Raw genomic sequence first — 6626 nt, forward strand, 5'->3', positions numbered from 1 at the left:
TGCCCCCCTGCAGTGCCAGCGGCACTGGCTGCCACAGCCACCACTGCTGATCCTTTTCCTGTGTCCCGGCCTCAGTCTAGCTTCAGCAACGACAGCTAAACGGGTACCAGATGGCCGAAGAGACCACCACACACACACACACACACACACACATGTTCAGACCTGGACGTGCCTGCATAATAAACTTTAAGAGAAGATGTCAGTCAACATCAGCGTGTCACGCACTTGTACAACTATTCACTGCATATTTTCACACACCCACAGTACTGATAGCATTCACCTGTTTTTGCAATTCCTATTTAAAAGTTTGGGTAACTTGGTTCATTATTATCAGCAGGACATTCAACATTCATTCACACCTATTAGCCAGTGAGCTGGTGAGAAACAGCACTTTTCTGGCTGCAGGTTATTTAAGACCTGTGGAGGGAGCGGCAACAACACACGGCAACAACACCACAGCGGCCATTTAATGAGCACTACTATACTTCAAGGACCAAGGACTAATTTTAGCCAGGAAGTCACATCTGAGCATCCTAGTCTAACACAGATGAGGCGGACTACAACAAAGCCAGAGACTGAATTCCATTCTTTTGGATTTACTGACGAGAGTTGGCACCTCTAAGGAGTGGGCTTCTGTTGCTACATTGATGACGTCAACATCATAATCCTGAAATGATTCATTATTAGAGTCCATCTCACAAAAGAGCTTTTCACTGGTTGTTTTCAAGTTTGTCTGTTAGCATTATGGATATGAATGAAACAGTTTATACATTTAAATGTCTTTTGAAAGTCAAAATGCTTAAATTATGTAAAACAAAACCTTACACCAAGAGATTAAATACTCATCACTTATCCTTCAATGTGGTTCCCAGCACAACATGCTCCCACATTTGCTCAAGGTATTAAAAAAACCTTAAATATGAAATACATAAAAGGATATGGATAATATAGATACATCCTTCAAAGGAAATATAGGCTGTGCTGCCTGCATGTTAACACTTTGGCATAAGAGTGACATTAATTGTCATGACACATGAACCCTAACATAACTCTAACGACAAAACTGAACGACACTTACTAGAGTTGTGTCATAAATGTTTGTGACATGTTTATAATAATTATGACACCTTCATGACAGTGGCATGTTACTCTTATGTAGATAGTATGTAGATACCTTCAAATGTGTCTTTCAACGTACAAGTCAAATGTACTATGAGTATCACAGTAAATCTTACAATGCTTATTATTATGATTTAAATTTTGTACATGTGCTGTTTGTATTTTAACTGTATTCTTTTTGTAAAGCACTTTGATTGAAAGCGCTCTATGAATAAACATATTAATATTATTATTATTATTATGCAGTTATTATACCTAGTATAGTATTACTTGCTCCAATGTGTAAGAAGCATTTTGTGTTGTATCAGGTGGAGCTGATGATGACTACCTCACAGTAAATACCGTTGGGATTTAGCTATTAATTTCTTTTTAATAAAGTCCGTCTCTCAAATATGTTTTGCTTATTGTTCCTTGACTTGGATGTCAGAGCTCAGTGTGCACAAACTCACACATATTATAATATGCGTGAGTTTGCATATTCATAGATTCTGTCATGGACAAGGAGTAGCTGTAGTTTTAAGATTTTTAAAAAGGTTAATTGACTTTTATTATTAACTTTGTGTGGAAAAACCATCTCAGAAACATTAGTATTCAAAGCAGTCTGTTCCTAAATGTCTTAATAAAATCGGTTTGGAGGGGATCTTTTAATCTTTAAAGTAACTATTTACTGTAGGTGTTTCATATATTATTATATATACAATTACAATTATATAAATATTTGTTGCTGAAATGTAGTGGAACAAGTGTGTGAGTAGCTGAAAGTGGAAATACTAACATTACCTCTGGTATCTCACAATTACTACTAATTAGTACTTAAAATAGTGTGTAACATGTGTTGTTGTTCATTATCAAAATCGGTGTTAGCCGTTCACAAACTTTTTAATGAATATTTGCAACCAATATTTGCTACATTCCTACAGATTGGACCTTTAAGTGTATGGTTAGGGTTTAGTTTGAATGTCTAAACCAGGGCTATAGTACTCGAGTACGGTCTTGGACTCAAGACTGTTTTTCTATGGACTTGGACTTGCCTCGGCCACTGGTCTTGCCAAATATGGCTTATGGTCTCGACCGAATCCAGGTCTTTATTATGTTGATAATAATATTGGAGGGAAAGTGAAACCTAAAAGGATTGTCTTGATACTGTCATGGATAAGGCCCTTTTTCTGTCCTGGACTCTGTTTTGACTCGGAATCAAACTTTTTGGACTCGGCCTTGACTCGGGCTCAAACCTTTTTGGACTCGGTCTTGTCTTGGACTCAACTAGTCCTGGTCTTGGACTAGTCTTGGACTCGACTTGACTGGGACTCAAACGTTTTTGGACTCGGTCTTGATTTGGACTCGACTAGTCCTGGTCTTGCACTTGTCTTGGATTTGAAAAAGGTGGTCTTGACTACAGCCCTGGTCTAAACTATTGTCAGACTCAACATTATTCACAAGTTAATGTGTTATAAGTATTACTTACTCTGAAAGAATCTTAAGACAATTAAACATTCTACCTGATCTGTCTGTTTTTCTATTGTTTTTCCAGTGAATATTCATAGAAAGCTGATAATCACTGCAGATAACACAGATTATCTGCCACAACACAATATGAAACAAAAATCCATTAAAAGAAGCAATGTATATCTTTATTATGCTCTATGTACATATTTTACAGTATGGTACAGCAACAATACACGGTAATGCTACACAGTCAAGATTGCACGGTTTCAGAGTCAGGCCACAGCGGTCAGGTACTGTGGTTCAGACACACAACATGGACTGTACAGTATGTACAGCATACGTCTTTGGCTTCACAGACATCACAGAACAGGGACATGGAGCGAGAACAAACTTGGGTTAGGAGTGAGTGCTGATAGCCATACAGCACAGACGGGGGTGGAGGAATTGTCAATCGATTAAGGATGGATTTTCAGCCCAGGGAGGAAGGAATATTATATGACATATTTTTCTAATGTATGGTTGGTATTATGTTTCTCTTCATATTACTACTTGTCCTCTCAGGTTGCTTAAGGAGATTGTATCCTAAAACCCCTGCTGGGCTAAGACTTGCCTGGCCCTAAATCCTGTCAAAATGTCTCTCCACACGTACATGGTGCGTGACTCTGCATACGGACAGAATCTGTGCGCGCACACACACACGCACTCTATGAAGAGATAACAGTGTTGATAGACGATTCTACCTGTGTATAATTGGCATAATTTCTCTTAAATCTACGAATTTGTGTTTAAATTATACTAGTCCTTGGTTCGTTTTGATGTGGTTGTTTATAGAGAATTAGACCGCCTCTCTCCCTCCTCTCCTGATAATACTGACTCTTCTATTCCCGGCATTAAGTGTTTTTTGCCCCCAACGTCTCCTTCTTGGCAGTGCAGAAATGGTTATGTTTAAGGTTAGGGTTAGCTGCCTGGAAGGCAACGCTGGAGGCAAAAAACACCATTGAACTCTATTCTCCTCCCGCCAACATACAGCAGTGGCAGTTACAGCCTACAGAGCATCTGGGTGGGGGACAGAATACAGAGAGAAACTGAGGAGACCGAGATTGGATGAAAGATACATGGGGAAAGAGAGCAGTAGAGAGAGAAAGGGAGAGAGAAGGGAAGTGACAAGGTGAGACAGAGCGAGAGAGAGAGGAGCCGACAGAGAGATGGATGCAGCGAGGTCGCTGGGGTGAGGAGATGGTGTAATGATTAGATCACAGATACCCTTGAGCCTTTCCCTCCGTCCCTCCTGCACACAAAAAAAAAAAATCTGGAAGCGGACTCGCAGCGGAGGAAGGCCTGCAGTTGTAAATGGCCCCGCTGTCAGAGTTCATCTGGGCGGAGGAGGAGAGCGGGAGTAGATTACTGGAGTCTGCGATTAGAGAAGCCTACTCTGCCTCTCCAGTTCTCCCGAGACGGGAGAGAGGCGCTTGTGCTGAATCACATTTGTGCCACCGCCTCGCCACAGATTTCCTAAAGATGTTCAAAATGTAAAGTGTGACTGAAAGCAGGAGGGGAAGAGAAATTCCTGGAATATCCGGAACAATTAAAAAAAAAAAAAGCCAAGTAATAACATCTGGTAGAAGACAGGAACTTGGGACAAGGAACTTTATAATACAACCAATAATTCCTTATTTGCATGTTTTTAGTCTACCTGCATTATTAATCACGACTCTTTGTGTTTTGATACTTGGTTTAGTCTATCGGGTGTCTTCGTTCCCTCTCACCCACAGCAACAAGTGTGAGGCCGAGGCTAAATGCTTCCTTAACTTCTCATCAGATGATGTCATCTCCAAACTTGAGTGCGTTGAAGGTGAATGGCTTGGTGGGCACCCAGATCGCTCAGTAGGTAGAGCGGGTGCCCATATACAGAGGTTTACTCCTCGACGCAGCCGGCCCGGGTTCGAATCCAGCCTGCGGCCCTTTGCTGCATGTCACTCCCCCTCTCTCTCCCCTTTCACATCTTCAACTGTCCTATCCATTAAAGGCCTAAAATGCCCAAACAATAATCTTTAAAAAAAAAAATAAAAGGTGACTGGCTTGGAGAGGAACAGATGTGTTTGGGATGCTTCCATCTAGTGGCCACGCAAAAACACTGTTGATACTACACAATGTGAAACAAAGAGGGATGTCACGATGCAGAAATACGTTAAAATAAGCCTTTTTGGGACACATTTCTTCAGTCCAGTTATTAAACAGTGTGACTGAGAACAAAAGATCTTCTGTCACACATTTTATAATGGCGTGGCGTGGCAGGTCTGGCAGGGGGTTATTTAGGATTTCCAATCATAAGGGCTCCATTAAGAGCAGACAAAAGCTTATCTTAACAGTAAAATCTTAGTTAGATTCCCAAAACACATTTCTGACACTATAGCCAATGGCGTGGACACAATGAGGACGTAACGGGGGAGAATGATAGCTTTGATTGGAAGCCCTGAGGGCTGTTAGCAGGGTCCATAGTTAGCCACATGACGGCTTCCTTGATCTCAAGTGGTCAAACTTCCCTATTAGTTGTGAAAGTTCTGACTTCTATGTCTGATACTAAGTTTTCACTTAAGCTGTCAACGAGAGAATGCTGCCTCTTCGTACACTAGCCCAATATTTTATTTTATGTACATAGCATTATTAATTTCCCCTAACGGACAAGAGATGGATGATTTTTAAAATGCCATGCGTAGGAGTGTGTGAAAGTCTGTGTTTAAGGCAGTGAGGAGGAACGTAAGAAATAAAACCAAAGAACAGCTTTAAAGAAAAAAGAATTTAAAGGAATGGTTTAGAGTTTGCTTCTGCCTTCTGTCCATTGTGTGAAGAGAAATAACCAACCATGAATTAAATGAAACAGCTCAATACGTACTGTACGTCTATTTTAAACACAGAAGTATGGTTTGTTTCTCTCTCTATCTGTTAAAGACAGAATCAACATCATGGCCGAGGTTAAAACATCGCTGCACACAGCCAACTGCTCTCACCTCCAGGAATAAGATGATCACTTCTTACTCTATCTCTGACTACATATTGGTGTGTGTTAACATCACGTGGGCAGCATGGTTTTGTTGAAACTGTATTTATTCCCTCAAATGTGGGAAAATCCTCTTTCACTGTGGATTAAGGAGACATGTGCATAATGTATACAGAAGGTGAGGGTGGAACGGAGAAAAGGAGAAAGGGGGAGAGGAAGATATAAGCAAAAGGTTTCTGAGAGCTTATATTAGTTCTTTTGGATCGAAGAGTCAATACGTTAAGACCGTTTTAAATTTGATGTTTTTCTCGCCAAAATAAATCCCCTAAATTGCAGCTGTTCTTGCACAAATTGTATTCTTGAGCGGAAAAAAAACTCTAAAATAGCAGTCATCATAGAAGACCCAGTCTCCATTAACATTTAGGAAGACGACGTCAAAACGTTTTGATGCATAACCTGGTAAAAATGTTGCAAAAGTAAAAATCGGGTTGGATAACCCCCCATAGATCATTTTTGCAAGAATGCAATCAATCCAACTGCATCATATCTATCATATCTGTAGATGATGGAACTGACAAAAGAATCGAGACATGCTGAACAAAGCAAATAAAGTGTGACGGTCAAATTTGAGGGAAAAAAGAGACAAAAAGAAGAAGAATGTTGGGCTGCGTTTGTGTTGCATCTGTGTTTTCTTTTTCATGTTGAGGGGACAGCTGGCTTAGTGGGGCTTGTTCCCCGACGAGCCACTAATGCCTCCAATAAGATAAACCCTCGGCGAATGGGCTCTCGTTGACAGGGCTGCCACCGATAAGAGCAGAGGATCACTAACTGCCAAGACAACTAAAGACATGAGAGGCCGGGCTGCAGATAAAGAATGTAGGAGGTGGGAGGAAAATAGGAACAACAGCGATCAATTGCTGGCACTGCGCAGCGATACGATCCGACGCCGTCCCTCTTACATCTCCTGTAAGAGCGTGTGTGAGGCGATCATAATCTGAAGGGGAGGAGAGGTGTGTGTGTGTGTGTGTGTGTGTGTGTGTGTGTGTGTGTGTGTGTGTGTGTG

At 41.0% G+C, this 6626-nt stretch overlaps 2 long non-coding RNA genes across 2 annotated transcripts; one reads left to right on the forward strand and one right to left on the reverse strand.

Moving 5' to 3' along the window:
• Window positions 1-2728: 2728 nt before the first annotated feature.
• Window positions 2729-4071, reverse strand: LOC117937709. The gene is made up of 2 exons (XR_004655216.1): window positions 3569-4071; window positions 2729-3440 (listed from the first exon to the last, which is right to left on the reverse strand). It is a non-coding gene; the product is annotated as an uncharacterized LOC117937709 (long non-coding RNA).
• A 219-nt stretch (window positions 4072-4290) lies between these two features.
• Window positions 4291-4720, forward strand: LOC117937705. Its single transcript, XR_004655213.1, has 2 exons — window positions 4291-4417; window positions 4636-4720. It is a non-coding gene; the product is annotated as an uncharacterized LOC117937705 (long non-coding RNA).
• Window positions 4721-6626: the final 1906 nt, after the last annotated feature.

Source organism: Etheostoma cragini, chromosome 22 (genome assembly GCF_013103735.1).
Source record: "Etheostoma cragini isolate CJK2018 chromosome 22, CSU_Ecrag_1.0, whole genome shotgun sequence".
Lineage (NCBI taxonomy): Eukaryota > Metazoa > Chordata > Actinopteri > Perciformes > Percidae > Etheostoma > Etheostoma cragini.